Source organism: Stenella coeruleoalba, assembly GCF_951394435.1.
Source record: "Stenella coeruleoalba genome assembly, chromosome: 7".
NCBI lineage: Eukaryota > Metazoa > Chordata > Mammalia > Artiodactyla > Delphinidae > Stenella > Stenella coeruleoalba.
The window spans coordinates 117867758-117889635 of record NC_137153.1 but is presented as its reverse complement, the minus strand read 5'-3'; the positions used below and the strand labels follow the sequence as shown (position 1 = coordinate 117889635).

The 21878-nt window shown below is 48.0% G+C and overlaps 1 protein-coding gene across 22 annotated transcripts in view; it reads right to left on the bottom strand.

The window, feature by feature from the left end:
• Positions 1 to 20712, bottom strand: part of PRRC2B (proline rich coiled-coil 2B) — a 98834-nt gene extending 78122 nt beyond the window's left edge. For 10 of the 22 annotated variants that reach the window (XM_079927879.1, XM_079927880.1, XM_079927881.1 and 7 more), the window contains exon 1: positions 6803 to 7218. The gene's annotated coding sequence lies outside the window, so the exon portion shown is untranslated. Of the gene's footprint in view, positions 1 to 6802; positions 7221 to 20334 lie in introns of those variants that run through there. The other 12 variants (XM_079927874.1, XM_079927876.1, XM_079927892.1 and 9 more) reach the window with 3 other exon arrangements.
• Positions 20713 to 21878: the final 1166 nt, after the last annotated feature.

Sequence of the window (21878 nt, the reverse complement as noted above, 5' to 3'; positions counted from 1 at the left end):
AATAGTGGCTACCACCTGGGAAGACAGAAGGAAGAGCTTTCATTTTTCTATGTACCCTTGCTTTTTCTTTTAATTTTTTTTTCCAGTAAGTATACTTTTGTAATTAATTTTGCATCAGAAAGAATCCCACTTTATGCTTCAGGGCAACGTTCCACTCTCCCCAACTATTTCTGAACACTCAGCCCATTCAGACCCATTGACAGGTCGGCCCTCCCATACTGGCCTGCATGTTCTGCGCGGCCTGGAACAGAGCAGTTCTCTAAGCTCTGAACTGGATGTAAACAACACCTGCCGAAAAAAGCTCTAAAGACACAAAGGAACCGTGGAAAGAGCGCAGGAGATGACCTCCTTTTTCCAGTTGGTCCTGCAGTGAGATTCACCCCCCATTCCACACGGAGATGAGCTCAAAGCACGCTGGGAGAATCAACTCAATGACTGGAGGTGAAGTCCTGCCTGCCTCCTGGGTGGCCCCGGCCCCCGCCCCACCAGAGCACTCCCACCACGTCCGCAGTCGAAGGGCCTGAGACTCTGGAAAGCAAGCTGGCCCGCCAGCGTTCTTCCGTGGCCCACGCATTTCTGATTTCAACGTAGAAACACATTTTTAATACTCCAGGGCTCGCTGACGATTTGCGAGAGGTGCTTGCTTCAAGTCTGCTACGTTCTCCAGAAGGCCTTCCCTGACCACTGGAACCCAGGCTGAGCTGGGCTCGACGTCTCGGTGGGCTCCCACCAGACCCCCTTAAGTAGCCCCATCGCTCATCCTACACGTGCTGACGGAGTGCCCTCTGTGTGAGACACAGAGCACAGGGAGGAACAGAAGCAAAAGAATCTGCTTCATGTGACACTCATTCACTCCACCGGGGCAGAGGGACAATTCAATAAATTTAAAAATAAAATCTATTTCCAAGTTGTCGCCCATCGATAGATGAATGGATAAAGAAAATGTGGAGTGTGTGTGTGTGTAACGAAATATTATTCAGCCTTAAAAAGGAATGGAATCCAGACACACATCACAACACCACAGATAGATGAACTTGAAAAATTATGCTAGGTAAAAGAAGCCTTTCACCAAAGGACAAAGATTGGATAATTCCACTTATCTGAGGGACCCAGACTAATCGAACTCATAGAGACAGAAAGTGAAATGACACTTGCCAGGGCCTAGGGCAGGGGGAATGGGGGGCGGGGGGGGGGGGGGCGGCAGGTATTTAATAGGTGCAGAGTTTCAATTTACTGAGATGATAAAGTTCTGGAGATGGACAGTGGTTGCACAACACTGTGAATGTACTTAATGCCACTGGACTGTACACTTAAAAATGGTTAAAATGATAAATTTTATGTTATGTGTATTTTACCACAATAAAATAATTGTTTAAAAAAACTGTAAAGTTGTGAAAAGAGTTGTAAAGAAAAGCAAGAGGGGGGACTTCCCTGGTGGTCCAGTGGTTAAGACTCCACGCTCCCAATACAGGGGGGCCAGGTTCGATCCCTGGTCAGGGAACTAGATCCCACACGCCACAAGTAAGAGTTCGCATGCCGCAACTAAAGATCCCGCATGCCCGCAACTAAAGATCCCGCATGCCCGCAACTAAGATCCCGCGTGCCGCAACTAAGACCCAATGCAGACAAATAAATAAATAAATATTTTAAAAAAGAAAAAATAGAAAAGCAACAGGGTTAAGAAAGATGATGCAACAGGCGGGTGATGATGCAGTTGGGCTGAGGAGCTCCTGAAGGCCTCTGTAAGGAGGTGCTTGCCTCCCCGCACCGGACCATGAGCTCCTGAGGAACACAAGTGGGGCATCCACATCTGCGTCCCCAGAACAATAAACGTTTAAGTCAAGACACTCGTCCAGACTCATACCAGGAAATGGAGTAAGACCCCAAGCCCCACTCATCAAAAGGCTTGGCCAGGACTGAGACACCCAGAACTCAGTGGTCCACGAAGGAGGCTGCCTTGTGCCCAAGGCTGAAGATGGAGTGACCATGGAGGAAACTGGTGCTGCCCCAGAGAGAGCCAAAGCAGGGGCCTGCACACCCTCCGACCGGGAAATTCCACTTGTGGGAAATAATCAGCAATGTGAACCCCAAGGTTTACGTGCAAGGATGCTCCCTAAAGTTATGTTTATAATAACAAAAAATGGGTAACAACCACCTAAATGTCTAATAACAGAGAATTAAGCAAATCATGGCATATCCATATAATAGCAATTATTAAAAAATCATCTTTCAGTAACTTAGAGAAACATACTATAACGTTAAGAGGAACTATGATCCGTAAATAGTGTATATAGTATATTTTTCTAATTTTGAAAAAAAAAACCCATAAAATCAAAGGAAAGAAATACACCAGTCTTAATGCAGGTATCTCTGGATGGTGAAGTTACAGGTGATTTTTGTTTTTATTTTTGTCTTTATACTTTTCAGTATTTTGCAATTTTTTTTTTCAGTGAAAATGTTCCTTTTATGAATGGGGAAAAACGCACCGTGCCTGGCCGATGTTCGGCAGCGACTTCTAAAAGCAATACATACTGCTTCTGCACCACCACAAGGAGAAAAAGGCTGGTAGTTTTCTTGAAAGGAGGAAGAAAGGATACAGAGCAGAGCTACAAAACCAGCTGTAGAGGTGAGAGCGGAAAGAAGTCATCTGAAAAAGAATGTGAAGGACCAGGACAGCCAGCAACTTCAGACTGCACTTTGCCCACAGACACCTCCTGCTGCACGCACAAGCTTCACAAGCCAACCACGCTGCTGGCACCTTACAGAGCAACCCAGCCCTCAGCTCAGGCCACAGGGAAAAAAATGAAACAAAAAAATCAACAAGTACAGTTAAGAACAAACTCGACCAAGACTTTTGGCTCAAGTCACGAGGGCAGGCCTCCCTCCCCGAGCAGACTCCGACGTGCCACCCACAGAGACTCGGTGATATCACCGACAGCACAGCCCAGGTCTTCCACGCTCCCAGGGGAGGAGGCCGGTCCAAACGGCACTTTGTACACCCAAAAGCTTGTCATAAACAGTTTTATTTCACCAGAAGGCTTACCACCTCTCACCTCGCTCTCATCTCCAGCACCACAGGCCACACCTTTTTTTCTTTGAAATATAGTTGATTTAAAGTATGTGTTAGTTTAAGGGGTAAGGCAAAGTGATGTAGTTATATATATTTTTCTTTTTCAGATTATTTTCCCTTATACACTATTACAAGATATTGAATGAGCTCCCTTTGATATACAGTAAATCCTCGCTGTTTATCTATTTTTTTAATTGAAGTATAGTTGCTTTACAGTATTGTTAGTTTTAGGTGTACAGGAAAATGACTCAGTTATACATACATATATTTTTCAGATTACGCCCTTATTTATTTGTTCAAATGACAGACCCAAGGTTCCCAAGTCTGTACAAGCCCCAGAAAAGGATCTTCAGAAAGAAATCAAGTTATGATTGGAAAAGAAGATAGTCTAGTTCGCCCTGACTAAAATATGAGATTTCAGGACACAAACCCCGACAGATCTCTGCTGGAAATTTTATTCTTCAGAGGGAAACGCATCGCTTTAAAATCTAGTGTAGATGGGTCTATTTAACACCTGCCCACCCATAACAAGATACGCACATTTGAAAGTAGAGAAGCCTCATTATCAAATTTAGAAATACGTGTACTGGCCCAACTGGCCTGTTCTGGTTTGAAACAGAAACAAACATAGAAATGAACAATCCTAAACCAGCAGAATAAAGAGACACACAACCAGCATACAGCCATTAGCAACATGAGTCAGTACTTTGTGCAAGGCAAAAAAAAAAAAAAAAATCCTGAAAGCACAATAAAATAATCCTTCAGGAAAAAAAGAAGTGAAATTTAAAAGGGGGTGGGGGGATGGGCCAACCAAAAGGCATAACAAACATCCCGCTGGGCTCCAGGCAACTACACTGCCTTGGAACTGGTTCTGACTTGCCATTCCTGAAATTCCTCTCTCCCAAGGTCTTCCGGCTCTTCCTTCCCCAGGCTCTCCTTTAACCGTTTGCACTTGAAGGAGCCCGGAGAGGACCCAGAATGTTGCAGGGCATGACAGGCCCCTCCACCATGCAAGCAGCTTTAGGGAGCCAGTGGTAACTGAAATTCACAGGTAATCAAAAAGGCTTGTGGGAGACTGAGCTAATTCATCACCTCCCCTAACCAACCAGCTAACCAACAGTGCAGAGCCAGACTGAAATCACATATAAAGAATGGGCCAAGAGGCAGGAAGCAGGAAAAGGATGACCTGACCCGCTAGAATGTCGCAGTCACACAGCCAGGAGGAGGTTCCAAGGAGGTTTAAAAAACACAACACAACACAACCAAGATGTCTGTGGGAATGCCAAAATGCACCAAAACAAATTTCCCACTAAACTGCAGAACCACCGTGTGTCCAAGCAGAGTTGTCTCCAAGGCCCTTCACAAACAGCTACAGGTTTGGCCCAGAGGTAACCTGGGCCTCAGCCCTCACCCGTGACCAAGGCTGGGTCAGTCTCCCTGAGGATTAGCCTCAGTCCCTCCTATGGTCTCCCATAAACAGCACACAACCCAGAATTGGCTGAGTAGCCTAGCTCCTCTAGGCCATTCTGGTGCTTCCAGGCAAAATCAAAACGTTAGCTGCGGATAGAATTTGAGGTGGTTCCACCAACCAAGGTAACAGGAGAAAAAGATCAGGAACTAGGAGAAAAAACCCAGAAAACTAGGTAACCGAAACCATACATTTTCATCATCCTCCAGTGGACGGAAGTGCTTTGCTGCAAACAGTATGTGAGGCTCCCAAGGGACCCAACAGATACCCAAGGCAAGACTTAATTATTCCCATTTTACAGATGCAGGAGCTGAGACTGAACCTTGTGTACGGTAACCCAAAGAGGACCAGAATCCAGGCTCCAAGAGACACACTTGCCCAAACAAGCAAATGATTTTCTGCCATTCCCAAAGGAAAACAGTTATCCTCAAGAGGCAGAGACTCCCTGGGCCTCTGCTTGTTGTCCTTAGCATCTAGTGTCTTGTACTGTTCTGCTGTGCCTTAACCCCAGCTGCAGGAACAGCCTCAGAAGAGGCAGGCACCTCGGATCCAAAGACAGAGACCTACCACCACACAGCCCAGGTCTATGTAGTCCTTGAGGGCTCCAAATACTGCTCTTTCCCATCCTTGTCTCCCCACAGAGGCCCAGCACGTAATAAGCAGGAACCCAGTGATGTTCTGTGCCCTGAAGTCTTCCCCTGGCCATGCCTTAGCCCAGCACCTGTGGCATCCACCTGACGGCTCAGCACAACGGGTGGCACCACAAGTGGCTAACTTCCACCCTAGGACTTGATGGCAGGCATACAAACAGCCACAGGAGAAGCAACTATTAAGCACCAACTGTGTGGCAGTAGGTCCTTCAACCACCTTCAGGGGGAGGATGCAATGTCCCTACGTATGCCAATGAAGGCTCCGAGAATTCCAGAGCTCTCGACAGAAGCAGGATTTGCACCCCAAAGCCTGGGCCTCCCCAGTCCCTCCTTCCACCACAGCACTGCGCACACTGGGCTAGATGGCTGCAATTGTATTCGGAGAAACCACGCTAAGACTTCAAACGGATGATTACAAAAACCAAAGTAGATTATAATATACAAAGCACTTAAAATGCATACCAAACCTTAAAGGAAAAAAAAAAAAATCTCAGGGGCAATTTAACAATCCTGTAAACCAAAGCCTTCTAAAGGTTTCTCCCGGGCAGCCATTTAGCAAATGACACACTCCGGAGAGCCTCCCCCAGCCCTTCTCCCACTTCCTTCAAGCGAACCATTCCCCTGAAAAACACCTCCTCGGCTTGCCTAAGGTGGGCTCGGACCTCCCACGATATTTAGAAAGAGGGAGAAAAGAAAAGGAAAAAAACGCCTTCCAATTTTATGTAGGCAAATACACTCTTCAGAGACCCGCGATTTCAACAGTGCTAGGTTTTACTCAGAAGGCAGAGGTAGGGAAAAAAAAAAGAAAGGAAAGGAGGAAAAAAAACCCATCTGGCAGGCCCTGAGCAGCGACATCCTGTTTATTATTAAACATTTTCAGCAACAGAGCATTAAGTGTTTTGAAAATAATCCTCTTCTTCCCGCACTCAAACCGCGGCCGTCTGGGCGGCTGTTAACCCCCTGTCCCTGGCACACAGGCCAGCCACCCCTGACCATCAACTTCGGGGACACCCGGGGGGACCCGCAAAGGCTAGGCGACTCCACCCCCGACCGCCGGCCCCGAGGGTCGCCGCGACCCCGGCTCTGCAACCCGGAGCCGCTCTCGCTAGGAAGCAAGATGGGGCCGGGCGGCAGGAAACCAGCCCCGACGCCCCCGACCGCCGAGGCATTCGCGGCCGCCAGAATGAGGGGCGGAAAGGCGACTCCGGGGGCTCCGGGGACCTGTCCGCCCCGACGGCCCCTCCCCCGGAGGCACCCAGCCGCGCTGCGCCCAGGCCCGGCCCCGGGGTGCGGGGGCTGCGGGCCCGGCGGGGGGAGCGGCCCGACCCCGCAGTCAGCCGAGCCCAAGCCGCGCGGCGCCGCCACAACAATGGCGAGCTGGCCACCCGCCGCCCCTCGGCCGCCCCCGGCCCGGCCCCGCGGGCCAACGGCGGCGGCGCGGGGCGGGCCGAGCCCGGTGCTCGCGGACAAAGGTCGGCCGGGCCCGGGCGCCGCTGTCAGTCAGCCGCCGCCGAGACAAAGCCGGCCGGGCCGCGCCGCCTCCATCTTAGCGCCGCGCCCGCCGCCGCCGCCGCCGCCGCCCCGGCCCCGCGCCGCCCCGCGCCCCAGGCCCACCTGGTCTGATTCCGCGGGCGCGACTGGGCCGGGCGATGGCGGTCGGGCGGCGGTCGGGCGCGGAGGCGGCGGGATGGCGGCGGATTGCGAGGCGGCGGCGCGGCTGCTAGCTCGCTCCCTCCCTCCCGGGCTCGCTCGTCGCTCGCTCGCTGGAGCCTCGGAGCCTATGTCTAGCCGCTCGTCTCCCTCTCGCGCTCGGCTCCCCGCCCCCCGCCTGCCACCGCCCCCGCCTCCTCCTGGCGCCGCCGCCGCCGCCCGCAGCCGCGCCTCGGCCAGCGCAGCGCCCCCTGCCGCGCCTCCCGGGATCCGCGACGCCCGCCCCGCCCCCGGGCCCGTGAGGAGGCTGGGGTCCCGGGAGGGGGAGGGGTATGAGAGATGGGAGACCTGGGAGGGGGAGGGGCTCGCGGGAGGGGCCCGGAGGAGGGGCTGGAGGGCCCAGGGGACGGAGCCGGGAAAAGGGGCCTGGGAAGAGGACCCGGGGCGGAGGCCCTAGAAGGGGCCCGCGGAGAGAAGGGGGAGGGATCCGTGGGGTGGGGGGGGCGGGGAAGGGGAGGAGGCCCAGTGAAGGGGGTTGGGGCGAGAGGCAGGGAGAGAGGTCCGGAAGAAGGGGGGCTAGGCTGGAGGGGGCCGGGGCGGGTGAGGCCCTGACGCAGGGAGGGTTGGGAAGGGAGGGGTGAGAGCCTGGATCTCCGCCCCCTCCCCTTGCAGAACCGCAGCGCCTGCTGCCAGACCGTGAGCCCGGATCTTGTTAAAATACGTATTTGATGTAAGCACGGAAAGGAAACTGAAGTAATAATACATTGTTACTTCAAAAGCAAGGTTGTTGCACAGTCTAGATACTTTATTCCATTTTCGTAAGATGAAACGTAATAAACCAATTCCCTTGAGTGTTTGTGTATTTGTGTGAATGCAAGACAAAAGGTCAGGGAGAATGCGCTCTGCTCTTGGTTACCTCTGCGGTGTGAGGTCGCGAGGGCTGAGGGGGATACTCACTTTTTAATTCTAGATGCTTTGGCAATTAGGAAAACAAACGATTTGAAAAAGCAAAGACAAAAAGAAACGTATCTGGAGCCTGGAATCCAAATCATTTCTGGCAATTGTCCATATACACCGTAAACACCAACGGTGAACGCCAGCCGCAGGGGAGTGGTTGGTCTCATTTAATCCCAACTCAGTGGCAGATATTATTGTTCCAGTTCACAGGTGAGGAATGGAGACTCTGAGAGGTTAAGTAACTTGCCTGAGGCCACACAGTCAGACCTGGGAGGAAAGTTAACCCATTTCAGCCTGAGTAGGACTACGGTTAGGGTTATGGTTAGCACTGAGCAAGGTGCCTGGCACACAGTAGGCGCTCAATAAATGTTTGAATGTAGTTGGGGACTTCCCTGGTGGTTCAGTGGTTAAGAATCTACCTTCTAATGCAGGGGACGCGGATTCCATCCCTGGTCTGGGAGCTAAGAGCCCACATGCAGTGGGGCAACTAGAGAAGATCCCGCACGCCGCAACTAAGACCCTACGCAGCCCAATAAATAAATAAATAAAAATGAATAAATAATTTTTTTTAATATTTGAGTATTGTTGAATGGAGGAATGAGTGTCTGGCCCTTGACCTTGTTGGCTGGGAGGTAAGGGACTCAGGAACTCTTTAAGAACCAGGAGGTTACCTCTTTTTATTATCTGGTGAGAGAGAAGCAAAAAAAAGATGAAAAGTTTGGAGGGCTTTGAGTGCTCTGAAAGACAGGTGAGGAAATATTACAGATGGCAAGCAGAGAGAAAGTCAAGTGGACAAGTGTTCTGCTCTGGTGGCAGATCGAGAAGGGGAGTGACGCCCTCTGGGGACAGCAAAGGCTGCTAAGTCCGTGGGATTTAAATGGCAGCGGGTGCTTCACTTGTACCACAAACCCCAGGTTTTGTCACGGATTCAGGAAATCATTCTCATTCTGCACTTCTCTGGGGTGACAACAGCCACGATGATGGGTACTGTTTATTGAGCACTTTTCCCAGCTGGGCAGGCTGCTAGGCACTTTACAAGAGATAATTCAATGCTTGGGAGACAGTTATTGTTCCCACTTTAAGGAAATCGAGGTCACTAATGGCATAGGTGGTGGAGCAAGGATTTGAACCCAGCAGTGCTACTCTGACGTTTGAGCCTTTCCTGGGGAAAACAAGGCTAAGATGCTGGGGCAGGTAGGGGGGCTGTTGTCTGTGACCTGATGCCGTCAACCGGGGCTGGCACCTGGGATTTCTCTAGGACTGTGAAGGTGCCCATCTAAGCTCTCCCAGAACCCAGGACCCAGAGAGGACAGAGATAGGAAAGAGGAGGAAGAGAGCAGAGCATGAAGGCTGGACCAAGGCTGGACCTTGGGGTCATTTAGCTCCAAGAGACTGCCTGCGATGTAGAGAGGGACATTCAAGGAGACGGTTTCATTTCATTAAAGTTATTAAAAAGTAAACAGCACTACCCAGGGTTGGAACACTGAAAGGAGGTATGGAATGAGTGCACTGAGCAGGGCAAAGCTGGGGAGAGCTGGCATGAACCAATGGGCAAGAGTTTGTTCAGTTTAGGCTCTTTTTTTCTTCTGCTGCTTTTACATATCAGGAAACTTGCAGCTCTGCCCGTGAGTGGAGAAATCTCTTTGGACCCCCAAACTGAGCCCAAGGGAGAATTTCATCTACCTCTCACAGCAAATTACAGATTTCTTGAATACATAATTTTATTTGTCCCAAAATGTGATCACTGTTTTTTGTTACATTGAAATTTAATATTTTTGCATAATACTTATAAATATATTTCTTGGGACTTCCCTGTTTGTGGCACAGTGGTTAAGAATCCTCCTGCCAATGCAGGGGACAAGGGTTTGAGCCCTGGTCCAGGAAGATTCCCACATGCCGTGGAACAACTAAGCCCGTGTGCCACAACTACTGAGCCTGCGCTCTAGAGCCCGCGAGCCGCAACTACTGAGCCCGCAAGCCGCAACTACTGAAGCCCGTGCGCCTAGAGCCCGTGCTCCGCAACAAGAGAAGCCACCGCAATGAGAAGCCCGCGCACCGCAACGAAGAGTAGCCCCCGCTCGCCACAACTAGAGAAAGCCCGCGTGCAGCAACGAAGACCCAATGCAGCCAAAAATAAATAAATTAATTAAAAAAATACTTTTAAATATATTTCTTTATTCATGATTTTCTTTTTTAAAACCATGTTATGGCTAGATATGGATCTCCTTTGCATTAATTTCACGTGGAATATGGGAAGCCCTGTCATTGGTCAGATTCAGGTCTTATTTTTCCTTTCACTCCTTTGGAAATTTGCCTCCCTTTATGCTCCCTCCCTTCTCTCTTTCTTTCTCTTTCTCTTTTTTCTTCTCTAGCCCCCACTGGACACTCCGACATTCCCTCGATCACAGCCCCAGTCTTGCCGATGGTCGTCATTTTTATACATATCTGTGTCCCCTACAAGACTAGGAGCTCATCCAAATAGACTCACTGAATTATTCATTTTTTAATTCCCCAGCACCTGGACCACAATCTGTGACACTTCGTAGGTGCTTAACGAAAGATGATTGAACGAAACAAGAAAAAAAATGAAGGGAGAGAGAATCTTGAGACTCTCAGAGAAAGAATTTGACCTCTGCTAGTGCTCTGTCCAGTCCCGGCCTCAAAAGAAAGCCAGAAGAGCTTTCCCTCATCAATCCACTGCCTGGAGAGTCTAAGATTTTGCTGGGTTTCTTTCATCCCTCCATCAAGAATACTCCCCTTTTATTGAGCACTTTCAGGTAAGGAAATGAAAACACAGATTCAGTGATTTGCCTGAGTTCCCACAGGGAGCTGGTGACAGAGCTGAGTAGGAAGGAGAACGCACATTTGTTGAGGGTTTGTTGTGGCTGCACCCACTTTCTGTATATCCCAGGCTCTTCACCATGATTTTGTGAGTTAGGGTCTATCATCAACCCCATTTTACAGATCAATCGGTTGAGGCTACCGGATCTTCACCCACCACCGCCTGGCTGTCAGATGGATAGGAGAGCCTCTCTGGCCATCCAGACCTCAGAAAGCTCTGGCAAATCAGTGTCCAACTGAAGGGAAGGGAAGCGGAGGACCACTAGACACTGACCACAAATAGGGAGCCAGCCTTAAAAGCGCTTGGTCCCGCCCAGAGCCTGGGGGCAGCCCCCGCAGCCTCTCCTGGGGGCCCCATCTAGCTCTGGGAGAAGCTAGAATATTCTCTCTGGGAGAATAATTTCCTAAGACTTCTGGGATGTAGCCTCCCTTCAGCCACTCAGAGCCTGCATCTTGTCCACAGCATGGCCATGCACACCACCCACAGGCTCCAGCAAGCACAGAGGCCCAGCCAGCTCACCTCAGCTCACCTCCTCAGTGGGTGTCCAAGCTAAAGCCAGAATCAGGCACTGGGTCTATGCCTTTCCCCTGGACTTGCCCCCAGCATGGAACCATGGTTTAAAAAAAGTGCGGGAGTTGGAGTCAGACGGACCTGAGTTAGATTCTGTCTCTATCCTCATTTACTGTGTGTCTTTAGACAAGTGCCTCTGATTTGTTGAGCCTCTGAAAATTGGGGAAGAGGTCTGTCGTGAGAAGTTGAATGAGATGACGTATATTGGCTGTTGGCACAAGCTGGCATCTAGTGGGCATTCAGTACATGTTGGTTCTTACTGTTATTCCTTTTTCATCTCAGACACATTGGAGCTTCCCTTGTCAGTGATCACTTGCTGTGTAACGAACAGCCCCGAAACTTAGTGGCTTGAAACAACAAATTGTAATTTCTCACCACTTGGTGGTGTTTTGGAAGGGTCTTCTCTTCCACCTTGTACTGACAGGGGTCACTCATGCTGCTGCACTGTCTCTTCCACCATGAGGTGTCTCATGCTCCAGGATTCTCCTTGTGGCCTCTCTCTCCAGCAGAACAGTCTGGGTTTCCTTATAGCATGGCAACTGGCTTCCAAAGGAGTGTACGTGGAAGCTGACAGGCCTCTTAGGAGTGCATTCTGTCAGTCAAAGTGAGTCACAGGGCTACCTCAGAACTCCCCCACCCCCACTGCCAATGGAGGGAGCAGCATATGTGTACAGAGAGGGGAAGACTGATGGCAGATTATTTGTAGATAATCTTTCTGGTTCTCAGGACCTTCTGTGCTTCCCCACCCCATGTCTTATCCAAACCTCCACTCATTCTGTCTAACGAAGACATTCCATCTGACTGCAAAAAATATTTACTGAGATCTAGTATGGCAAGACCAGTCAGAGTGCTGAGAAATGGCAAGATGAGAAATAAATCATCTGGGACATCCCTAGTGGTCCAGTGGTTAAAAATCCGCCTTCCAATGCAGGGGATGCAGGTTTGATCTCTGGTCAGGGAACTAAAATCACACATGCCGCAGGGCAACTAAGCCCGTGCACTCTAGAGCCCGCATGCCACAACTAGAGAGCCCACACGCTGCAACGAAGATCTCGGTGCCACAACTAAGACCCCATGCAGCCTAATTAATTAATTAATTAAAAATAAATAAATCATCCCTCTGTTCAAGAAACTCTCAAGTTAAGGGGTTTTCAAAAAAAAAAAAACCCAACAATAATAAAAACTGATTCATCAAGCTCTCACTACCTCCAGGTGTTACCAAGTCCAAGCTCCTACTGCTTGTGGCAAGACAGGACGATAAATCAAGACATGAGTTGTTGGGCCAAGAAATAGCGACTTTATCAAGAAAGCCAGCAGACCGAGAAGACGGTGGACTCGTGTCCCAAAGAACCATCTTGCCTGACTTAGAATTCAGGCTTCTTTTATACCGAAAGGGGAAGGAGTAAAGTCAATATTTCCTGGTTCAGGTCAGCCTCCAGGAGGGTTGTGTTAATTTCTTCCTTCCTGCAGTCATTCTCAGGTGGGCCTGATCAGGATGTTTCCTGTGAGCTAAATAAAGATATTTTAGCTTAATGCTCATTACCTGGGAGGCAGGGTTCCCAGAGATGGGCCATGATGTATAATTTAAGCTTATAGGCAACATCCCTTTAGTGATCAACCTGTAATAGAATACGAAGTTTCTTTCCTATTACATAGGCATGGGCCCGAGCTGGGTCTGAATCATTGGAGCCTGGCTCTGAATCGTTGGAGCCTGGCTCTGAGCTGGTCTAGTGCATCCTCCTGGCCCAGAACTGCAGTAACTTGCAGTACAATCTAGGAATGTGAGGCCTACAATTTGTGCAGTGATCGTATGTGCCAGGATTCCTGGATGGGCCCGCTTTCATACTCTCTGCACCTGTTCTCCAAAAGGCAATTGTACTAATGACAGAGAGTGTGAGTCCCAATTACAGTTCAGAAAATGTAGTCATCTTAACTGGAGGGAAAAAAGAATCCTATTCCGGGGAGAAATCGGTTCCAGCTGGGGAGGCTGGGGGAGCCTTCTTGGGACAGGTGTTTTTGACACCAGGCTTTGAAGGAAGACTGGAGTTTCATCAGAGGAGACTGGGGAAGGACATTCCAGATGGAGGGACCAGCTTGAACAAAGGCCTGGAGATGGGAGCATCTGGGCACTGGGAGGGGACCACGGGCTGGCTGCTGGCCATCAGAAAAGTGGCCACATCCCAGGGAATGTGCATTCCAGTAGGAATGGGAGCCTTGAGGTAAAAATACGACACTTGGATCTGAACAGGCAGCAGGGGGCCCAGCACAGACCTTGGCACTCACATCAAGGTGGACAGCATCTGGGTCTCAGCACCTGACACAGGTGGGCTTAAAAGCAAGGTCTCCTCTGCCGGGCTCATGCCAAAGGGAGTTCAGGACAGGGAATGCCAGCAATTTCTTGTCACATCACACCTGAGTCTTAGGAATGTGCCCTCCATTTTCCTCTAAGGAGAAAGACCCAGGAAAAGGAGAGAGCCAAGACTGGGGAATAAAAGAAGTGTGAGGATAAGACTTAAAACTTGGCAACTTCGGGCAAGTAAAAGAAATCACCACCTTACACAGCAGAAGATGTTGGGCACCTCATTCCACTCCTGCTCAGCACTCGGTGTGATTGTTTTTCTGTATTATTTTATTTTGTATTGAAAATTTCGAATGTATATAAAAGTAGAAGGAATATTATTATGTCAGTGCATATCTCTAGAAAGGTAAAGATCTTTTAAATCAGGGGCTTCCCTGGTGGCGCAGTGGTTGAGAGTCCGCCTGCCGATGCAGGGGACGCGGGTTCATGCCCCGGTCCGGGAAGATCCCACATGCCGCGGAGCAGCTGGGCCCGTGAGCCATGGCCGCTGAGCCTGCGCGTCCGGAGCCTGTGCTCCGCAACGGGAGAGGCCACAACAGTGAGAGGCCCGTGTACCGCAAAAAAAAAAAAAAAAAAAAAATTCACAAGACCATGATATCATAATCACACCTAAAACCCCCAGCATTTTTTTAACATTGTCAAATAACTCATGAGAGTTCAAAGTTGCCTGATTATATGGTTTCATGAAAACAAAACTTGGCAACTTCGGCTGAGAAAAGGCAGTGAAAAATTATTGAGGGATATGGCTTGGGAAGCGAAAGGAAAGAAGCAGCTCACTAAGGAGGGTCCTAAATAAAGGATGGGATGGCGAGTACCAGAAAGGCATCCCACCTGCTCCCCTTCTGTACCAATGGCAGAGTTTCCAAATTGTGGACCTCCTTCCCAAGGAACCATGTCAGAATCTTCCTCAACATGGAGCCCCCTGGGAAGCCATACCAACTGAGGGATATGACACGTGATGGGGAGGTGAGGATAAAGGTAGAATAAAGGAAGGTCACTGGCAGGAGAATCTAGGAATCAGGTCTTGCCCTCTGTGTCAGGATCCCAGAAATGTAGGTACTGGAGAAATAATAGATTTCAAAATATAACTTTCTATCATGAAAGGGAGAAGAAAACCCAAAATGGGAAAAAAATATTTGCAAACTATATATCTACATCCAGAATATCTAAAGAACACAACTCACTAACAAAAAGACAAACAACCCCATGAAAAAGTGGATAAAGGACTTGAATAGACATTTCTCCAAAGATAAGCAAATGGCCAATAAGCAGATGAAAAGATGCTCAACGTCATTAGCCATCAGGGAAACGCAAGTCAAAACCACAGTGAGATACAACTTCACACCCACTAGGATGGCTATATGGAAAATAACAAGTGTTGGTGAGGATGGAGAGATACTGGAACCCTCATACATTGCTGGTGGGAATGTAAACTGGTGTGCCTGCTATGTGAAACCGTATGGTGGTTCCTCAAAAAGTTAAACATAGAATTATCACATGACCCAGCAATTCCACTCCTAGGTGTATACCTAAAGGAGTAGAAAACAGAGGTTCAAACAAAAACGTATACAGGAATGTTCATAGCAGCATTATTCACAATAGCCAAAAGATAGAAAGAACCCAGATGTCTGCCAACCGATGAGGGGATAAACAAAATGTGGTAGATTCATATTGAAATATTATTTAACCATTAAAAGGAAAGAAGTACTAGGACTTCCCTTGTGGCACAGTGGTTAAGAATCCACCTGCCAATGCAGGGGACACGGGTTCGAGCCCTGGTCCGGGAAGATCCCACATGCCGCAGAGCAACTAAGCCCATGAGCTACAACTACTGAGCCTGTGATCTACGGCCCACGAGTCACAGCTACTGAGCCCGCGTGCCACAACTAATGAAGCCGCGCTCCTAGAGCCCATGCTCCGCAACAAGAGAAGCCTGCACACTGCAACGAAGAGTAGACCCCGCTCGCCGCAACTAGAGCAAGCCCGCGCGCAGCAACGAAGGCCCAACGCAGCCAAAGATAAATAAATTAATTAATTAATTAATTTTAAAAAAACTTTAAAAAATAAAAAAAGAGGAAAGAAGTTCTGTTACGTGCTATAACATGGATGAACCCTGAAAACTTTACACTAAGAGAAAGAAGCCATATGCAAAAGGCCATATATTATATAATTCCATTTATACGAAACACCCCAGACAGGCAAAGCCGTAGAGACAGGAAGCAGATTAGTGTTTGCCAGGGGCTGGGGGGAGGGGGGATGGGGACTGACCGCTTAATGGCTGTGGGATTTCCTTCTGGGATGATGAAACAGTTCTGGAACTAGAGGGGATGGTTGTACCACATGGCAAGTGTACTGAATGTCACGAAATTGCACACTTTAAAGTAGTTAAAATGGTCAATTTTATGTTATGTCTGTTTTACCACAATAAAAATAATCTCATTGAAATGGCACTTTTGCTGGTATCCTGGTCAGTTACGTTACCGTCATTTGTTCACGTGCGTTACCATTTAGAGTTCCAACCTTCCTGGTGATATTTAGGTTTTAAGGGAGATATACATTTTCTGTTTTTTTTTTTTTTTTTTTTTTTGGCCGCGCTGCAGCTTATGGAATTTTAGTTCCCCAACCAGGGACTGAACCCAGGCCCTCAGCAGTGAGAGCATGGCGTCCTAACCACGGGACCACCAGGGAGTTCCTTCTATTTCTAAAATGCTCACTTGTCTGGGTCCAAGGGGAAGTGGGGTTTGTGGAGCCAGCGACCCTTCATCCTGTGGCATCTGAGGAGGCTCCTGGGTCCCCATGTGGGTTTAGATGTCCCAATGATGACAAGGCTGCCAGGTTGAGGGGCAGTCAAGTGGATGGCAGATCTATTTTATATCTCAGTCTGAACAGCCATAGTTTGTCTTTCAGCTAAAAATGGTGGTCCCGGAGAAAAGCAGCTAGTTCAGCGGGCAACTGAGTCATACAAGTCCTTTTCTTGGAGACAACCATCGTACCTTGGTACACCTCAGAAAAGTGCCTTTTGTGTACTTCCCATTTTGTCGGACAAGATACTAAAAAGGTATGTCCTCAAGGGTTAAGCTTTAATAAAATCATTTTTACTGCTTCATCAGGGACATTCTAAAGTAGAACTGGCCTTCCTTTTTTCCTGCAAGAGCATGGCAATGAAGAATGCAATGGCTGGGGCTTCCCTGATGGTGCAGTGGTTGAGAGGGGTCCGCCTGCTGATGCAGGGGACACGGGTTCGTGCCCCGGTCCGGGAAGATCCCACATGCCGCGGAGTGGCTGGAGAGGCCACAACAGTGAGAGGCCCGCATACCGCAAAAAAAAAAAAAAAAAAAGAACGCCATGGCTAATAGTACCATTTAGAGCCACTGCCTTGATTCATGCTAAGGGGCCAGCAGTTTTACCCACCAACCGTACAAGTGTCTACACAGTGAAAAAGGCAAAGGATGTTTTAGTATTATTACGAAAATGGTTTTGACCCTTGCAGTTCCCTGAGAGGACCCCCCAGGGGTCTGTAGACCACAATTTGGAAATTATCTCCCTAAGCATGTTTCTCTCCTGGTCATTTTTTTTTTCATATTTATTTATTTATTTGGCTGCGCCGGGTCTTAGTTGCTGCACTCGGGATCTTCAGTTGCAGCGTGTGGGATCTTTTAGTTGCAGCATTCGGGATCTAGTTCCCTAAGGGTCAAACCTGGGCCCCCTCCCTGGGGAGCATGGAGTCTTACCCATTGAACCACCAGGGAAGTCCTTCTCCTGGTAATTTAAAAGCAGAACAGAGAAATCTACCCAGAAGAAGCAGGCTCATGTAGAGTTACTTTTTGAGCACATGATTCTTACTAGGTGCTCAATAAACACTTTTTGAATCTTGAGTAGTGGCTGCCACCTACAGGGCTTACTACAGGTGAGGTGTTGTGCTAAACATTTTACAAACATTGTCTCATTGGGTCTAGCATCCCCATTTGACAGATGTGAAAAGCAAGGATCAGAGAGGGTAAGGAACTAGCCAACACAGCTAAAGATGACCAGATCAGGAGTCAAACCCAGTTTTGTCTGACTTCAAACCATTGTGCCATACTAAATCTGTCCGGCAGAAAAATCTTTGGTCAAGAGTTAGATTGAGAAAAAGAGAGGAAAATAATTAGAGGAAAATTTAAGAAAGTTTTGGAAATAAGTTTGAATAACTAGGCTGCCTACATAAATCTATTGGTTATTTCCTAGCCGACAAACTCAATGAAGACATATGTGTCCCATTCGCCTGGGCCAGTGGGTTAGCAGCGAATTGCAAGGCTGGTCTAAAGAGGGTATATTAAGAATGATGGGGTACTTCCCTGGTGGTCCAGTGGTAAAGAATCCGCCTTACAGTGCAGAGGACTTGGGTTCGATCTCTGGTCAGGGAACTAAGATCCCACTTGCCGCGGGGCAGCTAAGCCTGCGTGCCTCAACTGGAGAAGAGAAAACCCGAATGCCACAACTAGAGAGAAGCCCGAGCGCCGCAATGAAGAGCCCTCGCGCCGCAACGAAAAATCCCATGTGCCTCAAGGGAGATCCTGCACGCCGCAACTAAGACCCCAACACAGCCAAAAATAAATTAAATAAATAAATCTTAAAAAAAAAAAAAAGAACGATGGGGAATTCCCTGGCGGCCCAGGGGTTAGGATTTGATGCTTTCACTGCCGTGGCCCGGGTTCAGTCCCTGGTTGGGGAACCAAGATCCCGCACAAGGGCTGGGTGTACAGGCCTTTTTCATGCCAGGGGAGGACTAGACACAAACAACAGCCAGAGGTAGAAAGACATGCCACTGGGGCCCAGGTGTGGAATCCAAAATGCAGCAAAAATAGTGAGACAGTTGGACTGCCCTGGGCTGGGTCCCCACAGGTCAGGGGCCACACCTGCCAAAGTTCTTCTAGAGCAGCTAGGCTGCTCTCAGGCTTTTCCCTGAGAAGCTAAGCTGGATCACTCCTGAGGTTATACCCATTCTTTTCACCAGTGAAACACCAGCTGCTAGTCTTCCCAGGTGTTCGTTAATGCCTCGGGCCGAACTCCTTGGCCTTCTGGAATATGATCTGACCCCTCCTGACCTCTCCAGGCTCATCTCTCACCTCCTCACTTTCCAGAGTCATAGCCTGCAGAATTGGTACCAACAGTTCCCTCTTCCTGGAAGAAACTGTCCCCAGCCCCACACAACCTCCTTTGCTCGGGGGAATCCTACTCAAACCTCAGGACTCAGGTTGGACTTCACCTCTCTCTCTCTTTTTTTTTTAATGTTCCCTGCTAATTATTTATCTATTTATTTATTTTTAAATTTATGTTGTTTCGGCTGTGCTGCGCAGCATACAGGATCTTAGTTCCCTGACCAGGATTGAACCCGTGCCCCCTGCAGTGGAAGAGCAGAGTCCTAACCACCAGACCGCCAGGGAATTCCCATGGACATCACCTTCTTTAAGAGCCCTTTCCTGTTGCTACCCACCTCCAAACACCATATCTCCATTGCTTGTTAGGCACCATTACCAGGGATGTCAAGGCTCACAAGAAAGATATGATGCTCACAGAGCTTATGGACCAGTGTTTTACATTCAAAATACTTGCCCACTAGGCTGTAAGCTCCTCTGGAATGGGATGGCGTTTGCATGTTCACTGCTGTATCCCTGAATCTCACACTGGCACAGAGTACGAAGGAGCTCAATCAACATTTGCTAACTCAATGAGCAAATGAAAAAGGAATCCATAGAGGGTGTGGAGAAAAGGGAACCCTCCTACACTGATGGTGGGAATATAAATTGGTACAGCCACTATCTAGAACAGTATGGAGGTTCCTCAAGAAACTAAAACTAGAGTTGCCATATGATGCAGCAATCCCATTCCTGGGCATGTATCTGGAAAAAACAATTAATTTGAAAAGATATGTGTACCCCGATGGTCACTGTAGCACTATTTACAATAGCCAAGACAGGGACGCAACCTAAGGGTCCATCGACAGATGAATCGGTAAAGAAGATGTGGTAATTACATACAATGGAATATTATTCAGCTGTAAACAAGAATGCAATAATGTTATTTACAGCAAGACAAATGGACCTAGAGATGATCATACTAAGTAAGTTAAACAGAGAAAGACAAATATCATATGACATCACTTATATGTGGAATCTAAAAAAGTGATGCAAATGAACTTATTTACAAAACAGAAAGAGACTCACAGACTTCGAAAACAAATTTATGGTTACTAAAGGGGAAAGGTAGGGGGAGGAGGGATAAATTCAGAGTTTGGGCTTAGCATATACATATTACTATATATAAAATAGATAACCAACAAGGACCTACTGTATAGCACAGGGAACTCTACTCAATATTCTGTAATAACCTAAATGGGAAAAGAATTTGAAAAGGAATAGATATATGTGTATGTATAACTGAATCACTTTGCTGTACACCGGAAGCTAACACAACATTGTAAATCAACTCTATTCCAATATAAAATAAAAATTAAAAAAGAAAAAGGAACCCATGAAAAGGAGAGGAGAGGAGAGGAGAGGAGAAAAACAGGTGAAATAGGAATGTGACGAAGTAGGGAACAACCTTTGCACCCACCTATGGATACTTACACTCTCATCATTCCCCAGGCGGTGCTGGAGGAACTGGCTCTGTGGATATAGGCATAGGGCTGGGGGCAGGGTGCATAAAAGAAAGAGCTCAAGGAGGGGTTTACAAACCTGTTGAGGAGCAGCGTGCACACATTTAAAATGCCATCACCAAACAGCATACCTTCAAAAGGTACAACGAATCTTGTGCCAAGTGAGGTCAGAAGTATTGAGAGATCCAAAAAAAAAAAAAAAAAGTACAATAATAAGAGAAACGGCTATGCGTCAGGTTGGCTAATGGCTGTGACAAGCAACCCCCGCATTTTACCGGTGCATCTCAATTCAAGTTTATTTTTTATTTCTCCCACGTGGGTTTTCTTGATTGAGTCACTCTGTTCCAAGTAGTGCTGTGGGGATTCAGGAACCTTCCATCCGCTATCACTATCACTATTTCCGCTATTACTTGTTCCACTCTCACTCCAGAGAAAGGCAGACCGGGAAGTGTGCGCCATCAGTTCTACCCACATTCCATTGGCTAGAACTCCGTCTTGTGGCCCCACCTACCGGGAGGGGAGGTTGGGGATTGTAGTCTAGCGGAGTGCCCTGGAGGTAAAGGAAGTGAGGACTGCTAAACACATTAGTCTCTGCTATAGCTCTTTTTTTTTTTTTTTTTTTTTTTTTACTGAGAATCTACTAAATGTCAGGCACCGTGATAAGTAAGTTACATTCAGTTGTCATTTTATCCTTACATCACCTCTCATTTACAGAGAGGGAAACAGAGGCTCATAAAGTTTAAGTACATTTTATGAGGCGAAAGGCTCATGCTTGGAGAATCAATGTGGAACCAGATCATTCTAATTCCAAAGCCTGTAACTGAAAAGAAGTAAGGACAGCTTAACACTAGGGAGCTGCTCCGAGACTACACCTACTCATTCGACATCATCATCATGTAAGAGCTTATTAGTGTGCTGGTTAGGCATTGTTCAAAGCACTTTAATATTATATTAACTCACTGGATCCTCCCCAAACGCCTATGAGATAAATCCTGTTAATCCCCCTATTTTATTTATTTATTTATTTTTAATTTTTAATTTTTTTTTTGGCTGCGTTGGGTCTTCGTTGCTGCGCTCCGGCTTGCTCTAGTTGCAGTGAGCGGGGGCTACTACTCTTCGTTGCGGTGTGCGGGCTTCTCATTGCGGTGGCTTCTCTTGTGGCGGAGCATGGGCTCTAGGTGTCCGGGCTTCATTAGTTGTGGCATGAGGGCTCAGTAGTTGTGGCACACGGGCTTAGTTGCTCTGCAGCATGTGGGAGCTTCCCCGCCCAGGGCTGGAACCCGTGTCACCTGCAGGCAGATTCTTAACCACTGTACCACTAGGGAAGTCCCAATCCCCCTATTTTAAGGACGATGAAATTGCACACAGAAGTTAAGTGATTTGCCTGAGGTCATTCTAGGCAGTCTTTCTCCAGAGGCTCCAGCTTTGCCCCGCTCCTGCCTCCGCAAACAAAAGGAATTGTTGTAGGGCACAGTCTCCAAAGTGAGGCACTGGTACCCTGGGGAGGAGTCCAGCTGGTCCAGTGGGGTGTGAGAGGGAACTATGATCCTTCTATTCACCTTTATTTTTATTCTTTAAAAAAAAGAAATCACACAGGGAACTATATTCAACATCCTGTGATAAACCATAATGGAAAAGAATATGAAAAAGTATATGTATAACTGAATCAATTTGC